This window comes from Arachis ipaensis, chromosome B2, assembly GCF_059453495.1.
Source record: "Arachis ipaensis isolate K30076 ecotype BB chromosome B2, ASM5945349v1, whole genome shotgun sequence".
NCBI classification, from domain to species: Eukaryota; Viridiplantae; Streptophyta; class Magnoliopsida; order Fabales; family Fabaceae; genus Arachis; species Arachis ipaensis.
This window is the reverse complement of record NC_142437.1, coordinates 75,053,603-75,065,822: the sequence shown is the minus strand read 5'-3', so window position 1 is coordinate 75,065,822 and position 12,220 is coordinate 75,053,603. Positions and strand designations below refer to the sequence as shown.

At 43.7% G+C, this 12,220-nt stretch overlaps 1 non-coding gene across 1 annotated transcript; it reads right to left on the bottom strand.

The window, feature by feature from the left end:
* Nucleotides 1-10,485: 10,485 nt before the first annotated feature.
* Nucleotides 10,486-10,592, bottom strand: LOC148574416 (small nucleolar RNA R71). Its single transcript, XR_015905583.1, has one exon. It is a non-coding gene; the product is annotated as a small nucleolar RNA R71 (small nucleolar RNA).
* Nucleotides 10,593-12,220: the final 1,628 nt, after the last annotated feature.

The window sequence follows — 12,220 nt, the reverse complement described above, 5'->3', positions numbered from 1 at the left end:
GAGTTGGAGAACCACTCATATTATACCTCGCAGTGGGAAGCAAGGCAGTAGCATCAGCACTAGTCAGAGAAGACGAAAATGGACAACAACCTGTCTACTTCATTAGCAAGGCACTACAGGGATCCGAGCTGAACTACCAAAAAATAGAAAAATTCGCCTATACTCTTATCCTAACATCTCGACGACTCCGCCCGTACTTCCAAGCTCACACCATCAAGGTTCGAACTAACCAACCCATAAAAGGAATATTGCAGAAAACAGATCTAGCAGGCAGAATCTTACAATGGGCAGTTGAGTTGTCAGAGTTTGATCTCCAATATGAAGCTTGGATGGCAATCAAATCACAATATCTGGCCGACTTTATCGCAGAATTCACAGATGCCCTAGAAATCCCCCACAAAATGGAACATTTACGTGGATGGTTCTTCAAATAAGACTGGAAGCGGCGCAGGCGTGATAATAGAAAGCAACCAAGGAACCCAAATTGAGCTCTCCCTTAAGTTCGGGTTCCCGGCCTCAAACAACAGGCTGAATATAAAGCATTATTAGCTGGCTTGAAGCTGGCTAAAGAGGTCGGAGCTTAAAAACTCAACATTTACAGCGATTCACAAGTGGTTACATCACAAATAACAGGGAGCTACCAAGCCAAAGACCCCACCATGAAAAAGTATATAGATAAAACCAAGGAACAGCTCAGACAAATCGGGGAGTATAAGATCTGCCACATACCCCGTGAACAAAATGCCCAAGCTGATGCACTCTCAAAACTAGGCAGCACCAAACCAGATAGAAGCCTCATCCAGGAAATGTTGCAGAACCCGTCAATCTCGGAAGAGGAAAAAGTCCTGACTATAACAAATCAGGACCAAGGATGGATGACCCCTATAACCAACTACCTCAAAACAGGAACGCTCCCCACAGAAGAAAAGGAAGCAAAGAGGTATAAAAGGGAGGCACAATACTACACCATCATAAACAACATCCTGTACAAAAGAGGAATCTCAACACCTTTACTAAAATGCGTGCCGACCTCCAACACAAGGGAAGTGCTAGAAGAAATACACGGCGGTATTTGTGGCAATCATCTCGGAGCACGAGCTCTCGCCAAAAAAGTACTCCGGGCGGGATTTTATTGGCCAACTCTACAGAAAGAAGCCACAGAATTTGTAAAGACATGCCCGCCATGTCAGAAACATGCCAATTTTCACATCGCCCCGCCAGAAGAGCTCATCAGCGTAACCTCGCCTTGGCCGTTTGCAAAATGGGGACTTGATCTTCTCGGCCCCTTCCCACAGGGATCAGGACAAGTTAAATTCCTCATAGTAGGGGTAGATTACTTTACAAAGTGGATCGAGGCAGAGCCCCTAGCCAATGCCACCGCTCAAAGAAGCCGGAAATTCTTATATAGAAATATTGTCACGAGGTTTGGGGTTCCATATTCAATAACCACAGACAATGGCACTCAATTCACAGATGCAGGCTTCAGAAGACTAGTAGCCGACTTGAATATAAAGCACCAGTACACCTCCGTTGAACATCCACAAGCCAACGGACAGGCCGAAGCTGCTAACAAAGTCATACTGGCCGGATTAAAACGGAGATTACAAGATGCAAAGGGAGCCTGGGCAGAAGAGCTTCCACAGGTCCTATGGGCATATCGAACAATGCCACATTCCACCACGAAGGAATCCCCCTTTCGATTAGCATACGGAATAGAGGCAATGATTCCAGTAGAGATTGAGGAAGGGTCGCCCAGAGTAGTTCACTACAATGAGGGAGCAAACTCCCAACTTCAGAGAGAAGAGCTCGACTTGTTAGCCGAACTTCAGGAAAGAGCTTGGATCAGGGAAGAAGCTCTAAAGCACCGAATGGCTTCCAGATATAATCAAAAGGTAGTGCTGAGAAGTTTTGTAGAGAATGATCTCATCCTAATCCGAAATGATATCGGAACAACTCGACCAGGAGAAGAAAAGCTGGCAGCAAACTAGAAAGGACCTGTTCATACCCTGGGTCGAGCTATCCGACCCGGAATGATCAATGATAAAGTGACCGACCTCTTCAGGTTGAGCGGACCGACTTCTTCTTAAAGAACTCGGCCGTGTCAACAAAAGAGCCCAGTAAAGGGCCCAAATGGAGGAACACGACCCAAATCCAAAGGCACTTCAAGCCTATGGAGATAAAGGCGGTTCCCTTGAAGATAAGCTGACTTCACTCAAAATAAGATAAGATAAGATAAAGTAACTAACTTATCTTACCCGAAAGGTCAGCCCACACTACTATAAATACACTGGAGCACCCAAGTATAACTCATACTCTGATTCTACATAACACCTGTTTAATACCCATGCTAACTTAAGTATCGGAGTCTCTTGCAGGTACCCCCCACCCTTCGGTGATAGAGGATCAGCAGCACGTTCAAGTCCAAACAAGTTAGACGTACCAGCTCCGGTTACCATTCACCAGCCGGACAGATCGGTTCCGACCAGCACAGAAGATCTCGTCCGAGATCGACCTACAGCTTCAGGTAACCCTCGGAACATTGGCGCCGTTGCCGGGGACCCTGGAAGTCATCCCATCACCATGGCGGACAACCATGACAACGACCACGACTCAGATCTAGAAAATAGAACACCGCACAAAAATGCGGACACCCCACCAAAGGACACTCTGGAATCCAATGGAGACAAAAATTCAGCTAAACCGGGAGTAATAGAAGCCCTTCAAGATCGCTTGAAACAACTTGAAAAAGAAACCCAACGACAACGAGAAATCGAAAAAGATCTACAAAAAGAAGTATGGCGACGTCGAGAATTGGAAGAAAAGTTACAGCAATTAGAAGCCGATCTCAAATTAAAATCCCCTCGGGTCACTCCTGAGGAAAACTCACGCAAAGAACAGGATCCGTTCACCAGGGAAATCATGAAAACCAAAATTCCAAAAGACTTCAAACTCTCGGATATGATTTTGTACGACGGCACCACCGATCCCAACCATCATCTCAGCAATTTCAGAAGCAGAATGTACCTTACCGATGCCTCAGATGCCGTTTGCTGCAAAGCCTTTCTGACAACCCTCACGAAGACGGTGATCAGATGGTTCGACAGCTTACCTCCCAAGTCCATCTCAAACTTCGACGACCTGGCCAGAAAGTTTCTTGCCAGATTCTCCATCTAGAAAGATAAAGCTAAACACGCCCCCAGTCTACTAGGGATCAAGCAAGGAGATCGGGAGAGCCTCCGCAACTACAAGGAAAGATTCAACAAAACATGCATGGACATACAAAGCTTACCCACAGAGGCCGCCATCATGGGACTTATCAACGGTCTACGAGAGGGACCTTTCAGCCAGTCTATATCAAAAAAGTACCCGACCTTCTTAGACGAAGTGCAGGAACGGGCAGAAAAATACATCAACATAGAAGAAAACGCTCGGTTAGGAGAGACCTCAAAATCGGGGGCCTCCTACCGTGACAGAGACAAGGAATCTAAAAGAAAAGAAGACCGACAAGGGGAGAAAATTAAAAAATACCATAATTATACTCCCCTCAGAGCATCCCTAGTCAAAATATACGAAGAGGTCTGCCATACAGAAAAAATTCCCCCAGCACGGCCCCTCAAAGGAAAAAGGGGAGGAGGAAATCGGAAGGAATATTGTGAATATCATCGGGTCAGAGGACACGCCACCAACGAATGCTTCGACTTAAAAAATATCATAGAAAAATTGGTGAGGGAAGGAAAATTAGATCGATTCCTGGCCACCCGAGATGATGATCAAAGAAAAAGACGAAGGGATGAAGATACCGAACGAATAGAACGATCACCTCGGACACCAGAAAGACATGTCCACATGATACATGGCGGATTCACAGCAGGAGGGATCTCCAAATCTTCTCGCAAAAGGTATCTCAAAGAAGTATATCATATCGAAGGAGAGGAGGAAGCACTCAACATCCTAGCGATAACATTCACTAAGGAGGACGCGTCCGGCATCATCACAGGACACGACGATCCCATGGTCATCACCATCATATTGGCAAACGCTAACCTACACCGCACCTTAATAGACCAAGGGAGTTCTGCCAAGACAGCCTTTGATAAACTAGGCTTAGAAGAAAAAGAACTAAAGGCTTATCCAAACAGTCTGTTTGGGTTAGGAGATACCCCGGCTCGACCACTAGGATATATATCACTACATACAACCTTTGGAAAAGGAGACCAATCCAGGACCCTCAAAATAGACTACATCGTAGTCGATATAAGTTCAGCTTACGATGCTCTCATAGGTCGGACAACACTCAACCAACTCGGCGCAATAGTCTCGACCCCACACCTATGTATGAAGTTCCCAACTCCAAAAGGGGTAGCCACGATAAAAGCTGACCAAAAGATGGCACGTCACTGTTATAATGAAAGCCTAAACCTCAGAGGCAAAGGAGAGGAGTTCCACGCAATCGAGTTGGGCGGAGTTCAACGACGAGAAGATCTTCGCCCCCAACCAGAGGGCAAGATAGAAAAAATTCAGATCGGGGACACCTCAGAAAAAATAACTAATATCGGCACAATCCTCAAAGGAGATTTAAAAGAATTGCTAATACAATTCTTACGAGATAATGTCGACCTCTTTGCATGGAAAGTCGTGGACATGCCAGGCATAGACCCTAAGCTAATGTGCCACAAGTTGGCAGTCAACCCAGGATCTCGACCGGTACAGCAGAGACGAAGAAAGCTTGGGCCAGAGCGATCCCAGGCTGTGGAAGAGCAAGTACAGGCACTGCTGGAAGCCGGATTTATAAGAGAAGTTAAATACCCGCTATGGCTAGCCAACGTCGTCTTGGTGAAAAAATCAAATGGGAAGTGGCGAATGTGCACCGATTACACCGATCTCAACAAAGCTTGTCCAAAAGATCCATACCCACTCCCAAGTATCGACGCCCTGGTAGATGCTTCCTCTGGATATAAATATCTCTCGTTTATGGATACATATTCAGGATACAACCAAATTCCCATGTATCCACCAGATCAAGAAAAGACCTCGTTTTTAACACCAAAGGCGAACTACTGTTACATCGTGATGCCCTTCGGTCTCAAGAACGCAGGAGCTACTTATCAAAGACTAATGAATAAAGTTTTTTCGGATCACATCGGAAAGATCATGGAGGTCTATGTGGACGACATGCTAATAAAAACACAAAGCGAAGAGACACTATTGTCCGACCTGGCTCAAGTATTCGACACCATAAGGAAGCATGACATGCAACTCAATCCCGCAAAATGCACCTTTGCAGTAGAAGCAGGCAAATTCTTAGGCTTCATGCTCACTCAAAGAGGAATTGAAGCAAATCCAGACAAATGTCAGGCCATACTCAACATGAAGAGCCCAACCTGTGTTAAAGAAGTACAACAACTCAACGGGAGACTGGCCGCCCTATCCCGATTCTTAGCAGGAGCCGCGATAAGATCTCTTCCCTTCTATGCTACTTTAAGAAAGGGAAAACAATTCGAATGGACAATAGAGTGCGAGCAAGCCTTCCAAGACCTCAAGAAGTTCTTAGGACAGCCACCTATCCTATCCCGACCGCGAGTTGGAGAACCACTCATATTATACCTCGCAGTGGGAAGCAAGGCAGTAGCATCAGCACTAGTCAGAGAAGACGAAAATGGACAACAACCTGTCTACTTCATTAGTAAGGCACTACAGGGATCCGAGCTGAACTACCAGAAAATAGAAAAATTCGCCTATACTCTTATCCTAACATCTCGACGACTCCACCCGTACTTCCAGGCTCACACCATCAAGGTTCAAACTAACCAACCCATAAAAGGAATATTGCAGAAAACAGATCTAGCAGGCAGAATCTTACAATGGGCAGTTGAGTTGTCAGAGTTTGATCTCCAATATGAAGCTCGGACGGCAATCAAATCACAATATCTGGCCGACTTTATCGCAGAATTCACAGATGCCCTAGAAACCCCCACAAAATGGAACCTTTACGTGGATGGTTCTTCAAATAAGACTGGAAGCAGCACAGGCGTGATAATAGAAAGCAACCAAGGAACCCAAATTGAGCTTTCCCTCAAGTTCGGGTTCCCGGCCTCAAACAACCAGGCTGAATATGAAGCATTATTAGCTGGCTTGAAGCTGGCTAAAGAGGTCGGAGCTCAAAAACTCAACATTTACAGTGATTCACAAGTGGTTACATCACAAATAACAGGGAGCTACCAAGCCAAAGACCCCACCATGAAAAAGTATATGGATAAAACCAAGGAACAGCTCAGACAAATCAGGGAGTATAAGATCTGCCACATACCCCGCGAACAAAATGCCCGAGCTGATGCACTCTCAAAACTAGCCAGCACCAAACCAGGGGGTAACAACAGAAGCCTCATCCAGGAAATGTTGCAGAACCCGTCAATCTCGGAAGAAGAAAAAGTCCTGACGATAATAAGTCAGGACCAAGGATGGATGACCCCTATAACCAACTACCTCAAAACAGGAACGCTCCCCATAGAAGAAAATGAGGCAAAGGTTAAAAAGGGAGGCACAGTACTACACTATCATAAACAACATCTTGTACAAAAGAGGAATCTCAACACCTTTACTAAAATGCGTGCCAACCTCCAAAACAAGAGAAGTGCTAGAAGAAATACACGGCGGTATCTGTGGCAATCATCTCGGAGCACGAGCTCTCGCCAAAAAAGTACTCCAGGCGGGATTTTATTGGCTAACTCTACAAAAAGAAGCAACAGTATTTGTAAAGACATGCCCACCATGTCAGAAACATGCCAACTTTCACATCGCCCCGCCAGAAGAGCTCATCAGCGTGACCTCGCCTTGGCCGTTTGCAAAATGGGGACTCGATCTTCTCGGCCCCTTCCCACAGGGATCAGGACAAGTTAAATTCCTCATAGTAGGGGTAGATTACTTTACAAAGTGGATCGAGGCAGAGCCCCTGGCCAATGCCACCGCTCAAAGAAGCTGGAAATTATTATATAGAAACATTGTCACGAGGTTTGGGGTTCCATATTCGATAACCACAGACAATGGCACTCAATTCACAGATGCAGGCTTCAGAAAACTAGTAGCCAACTTGAATATAAAGCACCAGTACACCTCCGTTGAACATCCACAAGCCAACGGACAGGCCAAAGCTACTAACTGATGCCAGGGCATTTTGGCCAGTTTCACTGACCTTTTCTTTACTGTTTTTAGGGTAGTTTCATGCATTTCCTTAGGAAATAAGCTAGTTTTGGGTAGATATTCACTTACATCTTGATTCAAGCAACCGTTGTGCACTTTACATGATTTCATGAGGATTTTGCATGAATTTAAGGACAAATTGGATGTTGCATTTCCGATGACTTGGACTAGAATTTCGATGCACTTTATTGCTTGATTTCAGGACAAAGGAAGCATAGAAGAACCACATTAGTGGCTACGTTAGTTACACTAACGTTAACACTAACGTGGAATGGGAGTAGCTTGAAAAGTTAATGAGAAAAGTGATTGCCAATAACGCTCTCGAAGCCATCATTGCCCACGTTAAGAGTCACGTTAACTAAGTTAACATGAACTCTAACGTGGAAGTAAAGAAATGAAGCCAACGTTAGTGACACTTAACATTATCACTAACGTTGGACCAAGATCATGAGTGGCCACGTTAGAGTCCACGTTAACTTAGTTAACGTGGCCTCTAACGTTAAGAAAAAAGGGGGGAAGCCAACGTTAGTGACACTCAACATTGTCACTAACGTTGGCCAAAGCACATTAAGCCACGTTAACTCCCACGTTAACCTAGTTAACGTGGAAGCTAACGTGAAGAAACAAGGTGGTCGACAACGTTAGTGACACCCAACATTGTCACTAACGTTGGAAGCACACAAACCCCCAATAAGCCACGTTAACTCCCACGTTAACTTAGTTAACGTGGAAGTTAGCGTGAAGAAGGAAGGTGATCGCCAACGTTAGTGACACCTAACATTGTCACTAACGTTGGAAGGAGCCACACATGCCACCATGAGCCACGTTAACCCCCACGTTAACTTAGTTAACGTGGAAGCTAACGTGGATAAGGGAATGATGAGCCAACGTTAGTGACACTCAACTTTGTCACTAACGTTGGAGATGGCTAGCAAGGCCACGTTAGAGGCCACGTTAACCTAGTTAACGTGGACTCTAACGTGGAAAATAGGGGCAATTTGGAACGTTAGTGACAATGGTAAGTGTCACTAATGTTCTCGAAGGTTGGTGAGCCTATGTTAAAAGAGCCACTTTAACTAAGTTAACGTGGACTTTAATGTAGGGAAGGGGGAGATTTCTCAACGTTATTGGGAAAGTTGAGTCCCAATAACGTGTGCGAAGGATAAAGGGGCAACGTTAGTGGCAACGTTTGTGCCACTAACGTTGAAGTTAACGTGGCTTTTAACTTTGGTGAGGAACGTTAGTGAAAAAGGTGATTGTCACTAACGTTCTCGAACCCAGATTTTCACTAAACGTTACCACCACTAACTTCCTGAGCCAAAGTCCCTACCCACTTCATACTTTCTCTCTGCAAGTAAAAGCTAAGCCCAATGAAGAAGAGAACTGCTTCAAACTCAAGATCCAAAGGCCCAAGACTTGAAGAATCAACTAGAAGAACAGAAGAGTAGTATATATAGGAGTAGCTTTGAATTATTTTGGGGAGTTGGAAATTATAGGGAGCCTCTAGGCATAGAACTACTCTCTGTATTTACTTTCTCTGCACTTCTAGTTTTCATGATGTATTCTCCATCCTTGTTTTCATTTTCCAGAGCTATGAACAACTAAACCCCTTTCATTGGGTTAGGGAGCTCTGTTGTAATTTGATAGATCAATACTAGTTTTCATTATCCTTCCTTTATCTTTTCTCTTGATTTTAGTTGAAAGCTTTCGATATTCATCCAATTGGGTAGTTATCTTGGAAAAGAAGCTATTCATACTTGGATCTCTTCTGAACCTTGAAAGAGGAATGAAGAGATCAAGCTAGAAATGCTTTCTCATGCTGGACCAAATTAGATGGGTTTGGATGGATATGTGACTAAAATCCTCTCAACACTTGGTTTGGAAAATGCATGTGGTATAATCAGTGACCATACTTCATCTCTTCTCATGAGCGATTGACCAAGGAATTGGCTATTGATCAAGATTTGAGAGATTGAATTACAAGAAATTGTAATTCAATCACTTAAGATTGCCAAGGAGATCAATGAGTGCATTGATTGAGGAAGAGATGAAAATGAAATTGATCCGGAGAATGCAACATCTCCTAAGCCCAATGAACTCCCATTTCTGATCTTACCCATTCTCTTTAATTTCTGTTATTTACTTTTATGAGCAATTCCCCCATTCCCATTTACAATTCTACAATTTACTTTTAGTCATTTACTTTCAGCTCTTTAATTCTAGCATTTACTTTTCTGTCAATTACCTTTCCGCCATTTTATTTTCTGCAATTCTCAACTCAATTTCTAAATTCGCTCAACTAGAACATTCCTCTAATTAAAGTTGCTTGATCTAATTAATCTTTTTTGACAAATTCGGTACACTTACCGAAGGAAATTTGTTGTGAGACAAGTTTTCCGTGCATCAAGTTTATGGTGCCGTTGCCGGGGATTGATTGTGCATCAACAATGATTAGATTGGAGGATAACTAGATTGAGTATTTTATTTTTGTTTGATTTAAATTTCTGTTTGAGTCATTTACTTTCTGTTTTAGTTAATTTCTTCCCTTCCCCCTTACCTTTTCTTTGTTATTTACTATTCATCTCACTAACCCACTAACTGTTTGATATATTGCATCACTCACACTAACAGTAATTCTGACAGATATACTTTCTGCACCTATTCTCTTTGCTTGTACTTGTTGGTTGTATGACAGGGAAAAGAAGCGGGGCTTCAACTTCTTTTGATTCTGAACCTGAGAGAACCTTCCTTAGACTAAGGAGGGAGGCAAGAGAAAAACGTGTAGTTGGTGCTGAAGAAGAGGAGGAATACTTTGAGGAATACTTTGAACCAAACATGGAAGAAAACATGGAAAACCATCATAAAGAAGAGGCTCACAACCATGGCAAGGGAGGTCGAGCAAATCATGCTGGGGAGGATAGAAGAGTTTTAGTCTCGTACATCAATCCAAACCCAGGAAACTATGGAAGTAGCATTCAAAAGCCAACCATCCATGCCAACAATTTTGAACTGAAGCCACAGCTCATCACCCTTGTTCAGAACAACTGTTCGTTCGGAGGGAGTGTCCAAGAGAACCCAAATCAACATTTAACCACCTTCCTGAGAATATGTGACACAGTGAAGTCTAATGGTGTTCATCCTGACGCCTATAGACTGCTCTTATTTCCATTCTCACTCAAGGATAAGGCAGCCAAGTGGCTGGAGTCTTTCCCAAGGGAAAGCTTGACAACTTGGGAAGAAGTGGTGAACAAATTCTTAGCAAGATTTTATCCTCCTCAACGAATCAATAGGCTGAGAGCTGAGGTCCAAAATTTCAGGCAACAAGATGATGAGACTCTATATGAAGCATGGGAGAGGTTTAAGGACCTAACAAGGAGGTGCCCACCAGATATGTTCAATGAATGGGTGCAGCTGCACATTTTCTATGAAGGGCTCTCTTATGAGTCAAAGAAGGCCGTAGACCATTCATCCAGAGGATCTTTGAACAAGAAGAAGACCATTGAGGAAGCCATAGATGTCATTGAAACAGTAGCAGAGAATGAATACTTCTGTGCTTCCGAAAGAGGGAACACAAGAGGAGTAATGGAGCTAAACAATATAGATGCTCTGTTGGCCCAAAACAAGCTCATTACCCAGCAGCTGGCTGACCTCACCAAGAAGATGGAGAGGAACCAAGTAGCAGCAATCTCCACTTCATCAATAACCCAAGAAGGAGTGAACGAAGAAGCAGAGGGTAGTCAGGAGCAAGCCAACTACATTGGGAATTCACCTATGCAAAACCATGATCCATACTCCAAGACCTACAACCCTGGATGGAGGAATCACCCAAACTTTGGGTGGGAAAATCAACAAGACCAAAGCCTTGATCAAAGACGCCCAAATCCAAACAATGCAGCCCACCAACACTTCACATCTAGACCATATCAACACCCCCATAACAACACCTCCCCACATTCATATCAAGGCCAGAATAACCCTACTCAGCCTGACCTATCATCATTTGATGAAAGAATCTCAAGGATTGAGAATCTACTTGAAGGCATAAGCAAAGAGATTCAAGATAGTAAAGCATTCCGAGAAGAAGTGATATCCAATATGCAGAATCAGGATGCTGCCATCAAGAAACTTGAGACATAAATTGGCTACTTATTCAAACAAATTCCCCGCCACAACCTTCGCAGCAAGACTAGCTCAACACAAAGGGAGGAGTGTCAGGCTATCACCCTTAGGAGTGGGAAGAAACTGAAGGAAACCCCTCAGAAATCACAAAAAGAGGACTCAAATAAAGAGGAAGAAGAGCAGGACGAAGCTCGAGTTCTCACTTTGAATTCGCAAAAAAGAGTGCTGAAGACAGACGCCCCAAGAGTCCCATACCCTCAGCAATAAGGAAGAAAGGGGATGACAATCAGTTTTCGAGATTTTTGGAAATCTTCAAGAAACTGCAAATCAACATACCCTTTGCTGAAGCAATAGAACAAATGCCACTCTACGCCAAGTTCCTGAAGGAGCTCATGACTAAGAAGAGAAGCTGGAAGAACAACGAAACTGTGATACTAACCGAAGAATGTAGTGCTATCATTCAGCACAAACTACCCCAGAAATTGAAGGATCCCGGGAGTTTTCAAATCCCTTGTATTATAGGGGAAATCACAGTGGAAAAGGCTCTGGGTGACTTAGGAGCCAGCATCAATTTGATGTCAGTAGCCATGATGAGAAAGATGAAGATTGAGGAAGCTAAACCAACAAAGATGGCCTTACAATTGGCAGACAGATCGTTCAAGTTCCCGCATGGCATCTGATGACAAGTCATCCTAGCCCATTTTAGCTAGTCTTTTTCTTTAGTTTTCATTAGAATTATGCACTTTCTTGAGCTACAAGCAAGCTAATTGAGTAGATTTTCATGTTTCCCTTGATTGAACCAACCATATGTGAATTCATGCCATTTCATGAGGTTTTGTGCTATATTTGTTGCATATTGTGGAAGATTGAATACCTCATGACTTTGAGCAAAGCTTTGATTAGT